Source organism: Mastomys coucha, unplaced genomic scaffold (assembly GCF_008632895.1).
Source record: "Mastomys coucha isolate ucsf_1 unplaced genomic scaffold, UCSF_Mcou_1 pScaffold14, whole genome shotgun sequence".
In the NCBI taxonomy this organism is placed as follows: domain Eukaryota; kingdom Metazoa; phylum Chordata; class Mammalia; order Rodentia; family Muridae; genus Mastomys; species Mastomys coucha.
In genome coordinates, this window is record NW_022196896.1 from 15,148,699 (window position 1) to 15,157,143 (window position 8,445).

The 8,445-nt window shown below is 42.9% G+C and overlaps 1 protein-coding gene across 1 annotated transcript in view; it reads right to left on the minus strand.

Moving 5' to 3' along the window:
• Fbxl4 (F-box and leucine rich repeat protein 4) overlaps positions 1-4,254 on the minus strand; it is a 75,557-nt gene extending 71,303 nt beyond the window's left edge. The window contains exon 1 of the mRNA XM_031366490.1: positions 4,120-4,254. The gene's annotated coding sequence lies outside the window, so the exon portion shown is untranslated. The remainder of the gene's footprint in view (positions 1-4,119) is intronic.
• Between the last annotated feature and the right edge of the window lie 4,191 nt (positions 4,255-8,445).

Below are 8,445 nucleotides of genomic sequence, written 5' to 3' on the forward strand. Positions count from 1 at the left end.
TTTTTTAGATTTACAGATATTTTGCCTAGCAAAAATTCATGTTAGGTATCATAGGGCTCTACTAACTAAATGACATAACTCTTTTAAATTCACTCTGGGTCATAATTTGCATTCCAAGAAAATAAATATCCCAAGAAAATATATAAAATTATATTAAATTGCATTCAAATTATATGAGTTTCAAGAAATTTATGTAGCAAAAGCTCTCAGAACCAACACTGAAAGAGGCAGTAAGGATTGAAGAGGTGGCCCAGTGGTTATGATGCTTACTGATCTCCCAAGGACCTGACTTCAGCTCCCAGTACCTATTCCAGGCAGCTCTCTAGCCTACAACTCTAGCTCCAGAGGAAAAATAGAACATCCTCCTCTTGCCTCTGCAGGTACTCTACATAGGTTTCATACATGGAGCAATACACATAAATACAAATGAAAATTAAAGGAAACAATGTTGAGAAAAATACTAATGAATGGTTTGTCAAATCTTAATGGCCCAATATGTAAAAAGGTATAACAGGTCAAAAAGAGAGGAGCACATAAAAAATAAGCAAAGGGAATGATGATACATAACAAAAATTTAAATGATGAGAAAAGAAACACAATTACTCAATCTTACCAATAAGCAAAGAAATGCAATATCAAAACAAGAGTAAGATAACATTTCTCATCCCCAAACTACCAAATGTAAAACGTGACCACTATCTCAACATGGCATTAAGGTGTATTTCTGCATGTCTCAAACACAAGTGTACTGTTTTTATACAGTAAACGGCCTTGGTCGATAACGAAGTCTCCCTTAGAATAACAGCACACAGTTTTGTTAACTATCCAGGAGAACAACCATCATGCTCCCATCTTCCAAAAGACAGGCAGGTTTACTTACAGCTCACAGTGAAAGACTCAGGATTCTCCCCTTTTAACACAGCTGACTACAAGTGCTAGTGTCATGTGGCCATTGTCATAGCACCCGGTAGACAGCTATGACAGCAAAATGACACAGTCTGACAGTGCTTTGCCTCTGATCTAGGATCCTCATGCCTTCCAAAATTATCCACAGACTCTTGGCTTCTAAGAGGATGTAATCACAAACTTGTAACTATTCTTGACAATGATATGACAAAAGCAGCATTATAAATTGTACATAGTGGGTGTTAGCAATCTTTTTAAAAATTTACTGTTTTAGATTTATATGTTTCATTTTGTGTGTATGAGTATTTTGACTGCATGTATGTATGTGTACCATGTGCTTGTCTGGTGTCTACAGAAGTTAGAAGAGGGCACTGGATCCCTTGGAACTGGAAGTACAGGTAGTTCTGAGTGCTGGAACCCAAACTCAGGTCTCCTGCAAAAGCAACACTCTTATGCACCAAGCCATCTCCCTAGTCTCCTTATCAACAGTTGTATTAAAGGGTACACTGGAAGAATCTCTGCAAACTTAAAAGTTATACATACCCTTTCACCCAACAGTGTAATGGTTTGCACCAAGAAAATAAACAAGTATGCAAATATATACAATAATGTCCCTCAGTCACCAGGAGGTGTTTTGAAATCCCACTGTGGTCCATGGATAGCAGGGAATCCTAGGTAGACTATGCTTCTTTCTATACATATGAACTCCCTATACATACATAACCATAAGGGAAGTACCCAATGGCTGGCTTCTCTTTGGCATGCTTATATTTCTAAGTCAGTACTCTTGAGCCAAATTTGGCAACATTAAATTAAAAACAAAAAATGTTGCTTGAGCACAGTTGATCTGATAGCTAGTTCTGTTACTTAATTTGTAATGGGCATATGGACTAGACATATGTATATATGGACATATGTATACATGGGCATATGTAGCTGGACTAGAAAAAGATATAGTTCATAGATCAGGAAGGGATGCACTTTCATCACACTACTCAGAATAGAACAGGATTTAAAACGTACAAACGGTTTACCCTTGGAATTTTCCACTTAGTATCTTCAAACTAAGACTAACTGACACCAAGCAAAGAGAGATAGGAAACAAGAAACAGCTATTCACATGCAGAAATGACCTAGTAATTTCACTTGTAACAAAAATAAATGTGTAGTATTCTAAATACCAGGAGAAGATGGGTTCAATGTTAGGTTGCTCCTACAATAATGAGCCAAAAAGGCTTTACCAAAAAGGTAAGCTGTCTAGTGTATCTCTATAAAGACACGCTCAACAATGATTATTACTAAGTAGAAGCTGCAGAAAGCTATACCACACACTATATGAAACACATTTATACACATTTATACCTGGAAAGAACAAAATACTAAGCGGTGATTATTATTTACACATCTACTATATCAACACAGGAAACTGATTCTGTTTGGGATACCTTGTTGGAATGATGAAACACAAAAGGGATATCTGAGAGGAGCATTGAGCTTGCCTGGGTTGAAAGCAGGCATAGAATGTTGTATGCTATCACTGACAACGACTGACATGACACTGAACACATGCAGACAAGATCCCAAGTCAACAGACATGTGGACTGGGAATCAGTTTCTATGTGGAACAACTCTCCAGGGTAAACTGAGTGAGCAAAAGAGGGTTTATTTAAGAATGGCCATTAATTCAACTGACCAAAGGGAAAACAAATTTACAAATTTCAAAAACTGGCAAGGCATTTTAGGGGGAGGGACAAGACACAAGGGAATTCAACGGGGTGCAGTGCTACATACCTTTAACCCTATCTCCCCAGAGCCAGGGGCAACAAGACCTCTAAGAAAGCCCAGCCAAGGCTACACAGTGAGCTTCGTCTCAGCAAACCCTCAAACACAAAAGGAATCCAACCTGTCGCCAACTAAATGCACATTACAAAAATATCCAGTGATGTTCACGATATGCCAGACAAGGTTCGAATCACTACACACCATAACACTGGAATAACAAGAGCAGCACGACATTCCCACAGGAAGTAGGCCAGAAAGCCTTAAGAATACAAGGGCACACGTGTCCTCCATACACAAGCACTTGTCAGGAAGAAAGAGAACAGAATTCAACAAACTACGATGAAGTCATTGGCTAGTCATAACCAAGAAGGTACAGCATTATTTATCTTACACCAGAATCGCCTAAGACAACAAGCCAGGGGATGCATGCGCGGAGAGGGGTGGGGGTTATTCACAATTCACATTATGAAAGGCCAAAGCGGACTCCACAGTTAAAACAGCGAAGATGGCAACTACTAACTCTTCCAAAGCTGAGAGGACTGGGCAATGAGACTGGCTTGATAAACCAAGCCCAGGAAGCTTCTATTCGACGACCATATTTGGAAGCAAAACATCAGCTGTAAACAACACTGTAGGACAGTAGCAACGGGACCACAAACGACCATGGTCTTGGGCCCTGACCTCTCTGACTTTGAAATCAAAGACGGAACAGGGTTCAAAAGAGCCACAACGTGGGGCAGGAATTTTTAAAATTGGTTCGCAAGTGTGGAAATAATAGAATTTAATCAATACTCAAGACTGTCTAATACAGTCTTGTATTAGCGACACTAGATTAAGACTGCACTTCCACCCAAGACAGAGGGGTGAGAGGGACCCTGGACTCACTAATCGTGTAGGACGAGAGTGTGCGAGGGAGCAGGTGGCTCCCCAACAGAGACCAGTGGGCCACAGCCAGCTCACTTCCTAACCCTTTGTGGAATTCCAAGTAGAACTGATTGCGCAAAGCTCTGGGACTAAGAGCACTTGGGAAACCGATGAAATGCAGAGCCAACCCCATCGCAAAACGTCGTGACAAGTGGCTGGGCCCACCCCAGACGATGGAAAGAAGGCTGCAGCCTGGCATCTCGTGGCTTGAGCCTGCCTAGACAGAAGCCTGAGAGGGAAGTCAGGGCTGCACAGCAGCCTGCAGGCCCAGTGTCCGCAGCTCGCTGTGAGCGTGCCAGGCCCATGAGAGCCGCGACCAGAGGCGGCGGCACCCGCGTCCGGGCTCCGCCAGCGCAGCAGCGCACAAGCGCAGCAGCGCAGCAGCATAGGCATGCGTGGGCCCAGAGCCTCCGCCCCGCGCTCCCCAGAGTGGAGCGCGCCCGGCCCCGCCCACGCCGAGGGGGACGTCGAGACCTTGAGGAGGGAGGAAGGAAGAAAGCGCCGTACCCTGCAGGGTCCGGGACTGGGCGAGCACAGCTTCGCCACGAGCCCGCAGCGTGGGCAGCAGGAGGCTGCTCCCAGTATCCCGTGCTGCAGCCGCGGCGGCGAGCCCGGCCTAGCGCGACCCGGAAGGAAGACCGAGGCCGGGAGGCGGGGCGAGGCCCGGCGGAGGGTGGGGCCTGGCGGAGGGCGGGGCCTGACGGAGGGCGGGGCCAGGGCCGGGCTGGCCGCTGCGGTATTGCCTTGGTCGTTTGAGCTGCTTAGCAAAGCCAGTGGCGGTTTAGAAATGGCCTGTTTGCTCCAGGACTGGCAGTGGGTTGCAGAACCTTTACATTATTCATCCTTCCAAAGATAGCCCTCCAAAAGTAATGTAGTTCTGCTGGAGCTTCTTCGGGACTTGGTGACTCAACCCAAGTATTATGCAGAAAAAGCACTTGTGCACAGGAGCACAAGAATGAGAACTTCTATAGCAGTAAAAGTTCTCATTAGGCACAACCTACCCATTAATTTACAAAATTCCTCAGCCTTCCAAAACAAACTTTCTCTGTACCTAACCACCTGTGATGAAGATGCTGTCAAGGGTCTCCTTTAGTCTCCATTTCATTTCAAATGAGCCTTTCTTTGGTTGTCGTTACATTTGTCTTTCCAAAAGGTTTCCATTAATGAAAAACTTTAAGATTCATTTTAATTTTTTTTATTAATCTCCGTGTGTGTGTGTGTGTGTGTGTGTGTGTGTGCAGTGTATGTGTGTCCTGTTCATGTGTGCACATGTGTTCAGGTGCCATGGAGTCCAGAAGAGGTCAGATATCCTGGAGCTGAAATTACAGGCAGTCGTGAGCTGTCAGAAGTGGATGCTGGGAACCAAACAGGATCTCTGAAAGAGCCATCTCTCCAGTCCTACTAGTGGGAAACTCAATAATATGCTGAATCATTCATCATTTCCAATTTTCTCTTGAAGAAGCAAAATAGAAAGAATGCTCTTTGTTACTTTCTTTTCCATCGTTGTGACAAAACAACTTATGCAAGGAAGGGTTGTGACAGGACTTCTTCCAGATGGTTAAGAATCCATTACAATTACATACTGGGAGCATTGCAGCATACACCAGGTATGGTGGCACAAACAACTAAGAGCTTACGCCTCCAACTGCAAACGTGAAGTAGAAAGAAGGAACTCGGAATAGTGTGAGTCTTTGATCTGTCAAAGCTGGGCCCCAATGACTGGCTTCCATAAAGCCATAACTCCTAAACCTCCCCAAACAGAACAACTAGGAACCAAGTATTGAAATGCGCCAGCATATGAAAGGAATCTCATTCAGACCACCACAGGAAGTGAAACAATTATGGTGTGCCACGTAATCTATACAAATTGAAATTTTAATCCAGAAATTCAGACTTGATTTCCATATTTAACTGTGGCACTTACTTCCTGGTGAGTGTATTGGAACTGGGTGTGGTGGAGCTCAACTTTAATCCTTTGGGAGGCAGAGGCAGGCAGATAGATGTCAGTGAGTTCAAGGCCAGCAGGAAGGGAACTCCATCTTGTTAACAGGAAGAGGTAGCTTTGCAGTCAACGTGTCTGCTCATCTCAATCTGTTCATCATAGGGTTTCTGTAAATCTTAATATTCACTCTAAAACAAAATTTGGGTTTAAATCATGCTTATTTATTAAAAATAAACTAAAAAAACCTGACGCTTTTATATTTCCTGATAAGACTTCAGTTAATGCCCATAAAGAACTCAAACTCTATTTAAACTACAGAAGTTTCTCATTCTAAAATGAAGTATTTTTTTAAGCAAAGAGCAGACCTTCATTTAGTCTTTTATTCACTCTCCACATTTTTACCTTTCTTCACTGTATTTATTTTTTAATTTAATTTTATTATTTACTTATTCACTTTACATCCGGCTCACAGCCCTACTCCTGATCACCCCCTCCCACAATCCTTCTTGCATCCCCTCCCCCCCTTCTCCTCAGAGAAGGTAGGGGCCTTCTAAATATGCCCCCAACCCTGGCACTTCTGCGAGGCTAGGTACTTCCTCGCCCATTGAGGCCAGATAAGGCAGTCCAGCTAGAATATATTCCACAGACAGGCAACAGCTTCTGGGATAGCATCTTCTCTAGTTATGTAGGACCCACATGAAGACAAGCTGCACATCTGCTACATATATGTGGTAAGGCCTAGGACCAACCTGTGTATACTCTTTGGTTGTTCAGACTCTGAGAGCCTCACGGGTCCTAGTTAGTTGACTCTGTTGTTCTTCCTGTGTAGTTCCTATCCCCTTTGGGGCAAAATCCTTCCTTCTATTCTTCCATAAGAGTCTCCAAGCTCCATCCACTATTTGGCAATGGGTGTGTGTATCTGTCTGAGTCAGCTGCTGGGCGGAGCCTCTCAGAGGGCAACATGCTCCTGTCTGCAAGCGTGATGGAGTATCATTAATAGTGTCGGGGATTGATGCTCGCCTATGGGATAGAGCTCAAGTTGAGGTATGGTTTCTAACTGAAACATGAAACATAATCAGAAACGGATACAAAAGCTGGATGTAGGTTGTCCATCAGTAATCCTAGCTCTTGGGAGACGGGTAGAAGGTGAAGAAATTCCAGGCAAGTCTCAGTTACATAGCAAATCCAATGCCTTCCTTCAATAAATGAGTTAGACCCTGTCTTCAAAAAAGAAAAAGATAGAGAGGAAAGGGAGTGTGAAAAAAGAAACTGACACAAAAAGTAGCTGTACAGTTGGATAAAAATGGGAACGCACTCACATAATCTGTGCTCAAGTAAAAACTAGATAATTACAGAAGTCCCCAAATGTCTTTCTGATCTTTTCCCATTGCCCCACCCCCAAAGTTAGCATTATTTTGACTTTTTATAAAGAGTGTTTGCCTGCGTGAATGTGTGGGCATCGCATGTATTCCTGATGCCAGTGGAAGTCAATAGAGGCTGTTGGGATTCCTAGAACTTGAGTTATAGGTGGTTATTATTCACCGTATGTATGCTAGAGACTGAAGCAGGGTCCTCTTTAAAAGAGCAGCAAGTGCCCTTTACTGCTGACCCATCTCTCCAGTCCTATCCTGACTTCTAACAGATTAATGTTGTCAACTTTTGAGCTTAAGGCAGATGGAATCAGATACATTACCCATATTATTTGATATGGTTTCTTTCAGCAACAGGTTGGTAAGAACAATTCATGTTAAAGTGTAGTGGTGGTTTCTTGAGTTACCCTCATGTTAAAAAAAAAAAAAGAACCACTCTTTGGCCTATCCTTCATAACCATCTAAAAGTCTTGTTGTTTGGAATGTTTGCTTATCTATTACAAACTTCTGCTTATAGCATTTGTTTTATGCCTTTTAGTGCATGCTTTTTGCATGGTCTTCTACATGTGTTTTAATTTCTTTTCAATTTCTACTTTTTTCTTCAAAGATGTAGTTAGTGTTACTGTTTGCTTATTTTTTTCTTCTGGAGTATGTGTTGGAGTTGGGGTGATAACAATTGAAACCAGAGATGTTATACTTTTTATTTTAATATTCCTTAAAATGCTGATTGTGAAATAGACTGATTCATATTTAAGAAAAGAAAAAGCTCAGAGCAAAGTTTCCTTTCTGTGACTAAATGGAATTATCATTGCTTAGGCAAAGCTCCCTCTAACCTTCTCTTCCCAAGGCCCATGCTTTGTTTTCTGGGCAGGGGCACAATAAGGCTGAAGGGGGTGGGGGTAGGGGGTGGGGAGTGATGCTTATCAGTTAGCGGTGGCCTGATTTAGTGTGTGAACTAATGCCTAGTTATTAAATGGAATGTTTTTCAGAGCTGAAAAGCATCCCACACTGTAATGGCACTATTAAAAATAAAATCCCAACAAGGCTTAATTGTGCATAAAGTCACCAGCTCAGCAAGTTGGTTGTGATTCATCTATGTTAGTTTCAAAAGTTACAATGTTCTGCTGTCCTGGGAGGCGTGCACAAAAGCAGCAGGTTCAAAACTCCTCTTTGTCCTGATCTCTTGAAGCACCACCCTCCCACCACTATCTCAAATGACTTTCTTCACGAAATGTCCACCAGTTAGATACCTTTTGGGATCATGAGCATAAAATTCTATTTAAGGAAGGTAAAGGCATCACTCAAAATGAAAATGTCCCCCCAGTGAGTTCCTCTCAGTCTTTGCTGCGGACCGGGATTTCTCGCGGGGTCCCTTATTCCGCGGGACGATGGGTTCTGGCCAGGTGGGCACGGGATTCGGCTTTGACAAACAGACTACACTACACACGAGTGCTGTAAAATCTGAGTGTATTTCTTTAAAAATGGCATGAGGCTTTTACAATCATTGCAAAAGAGAAATAA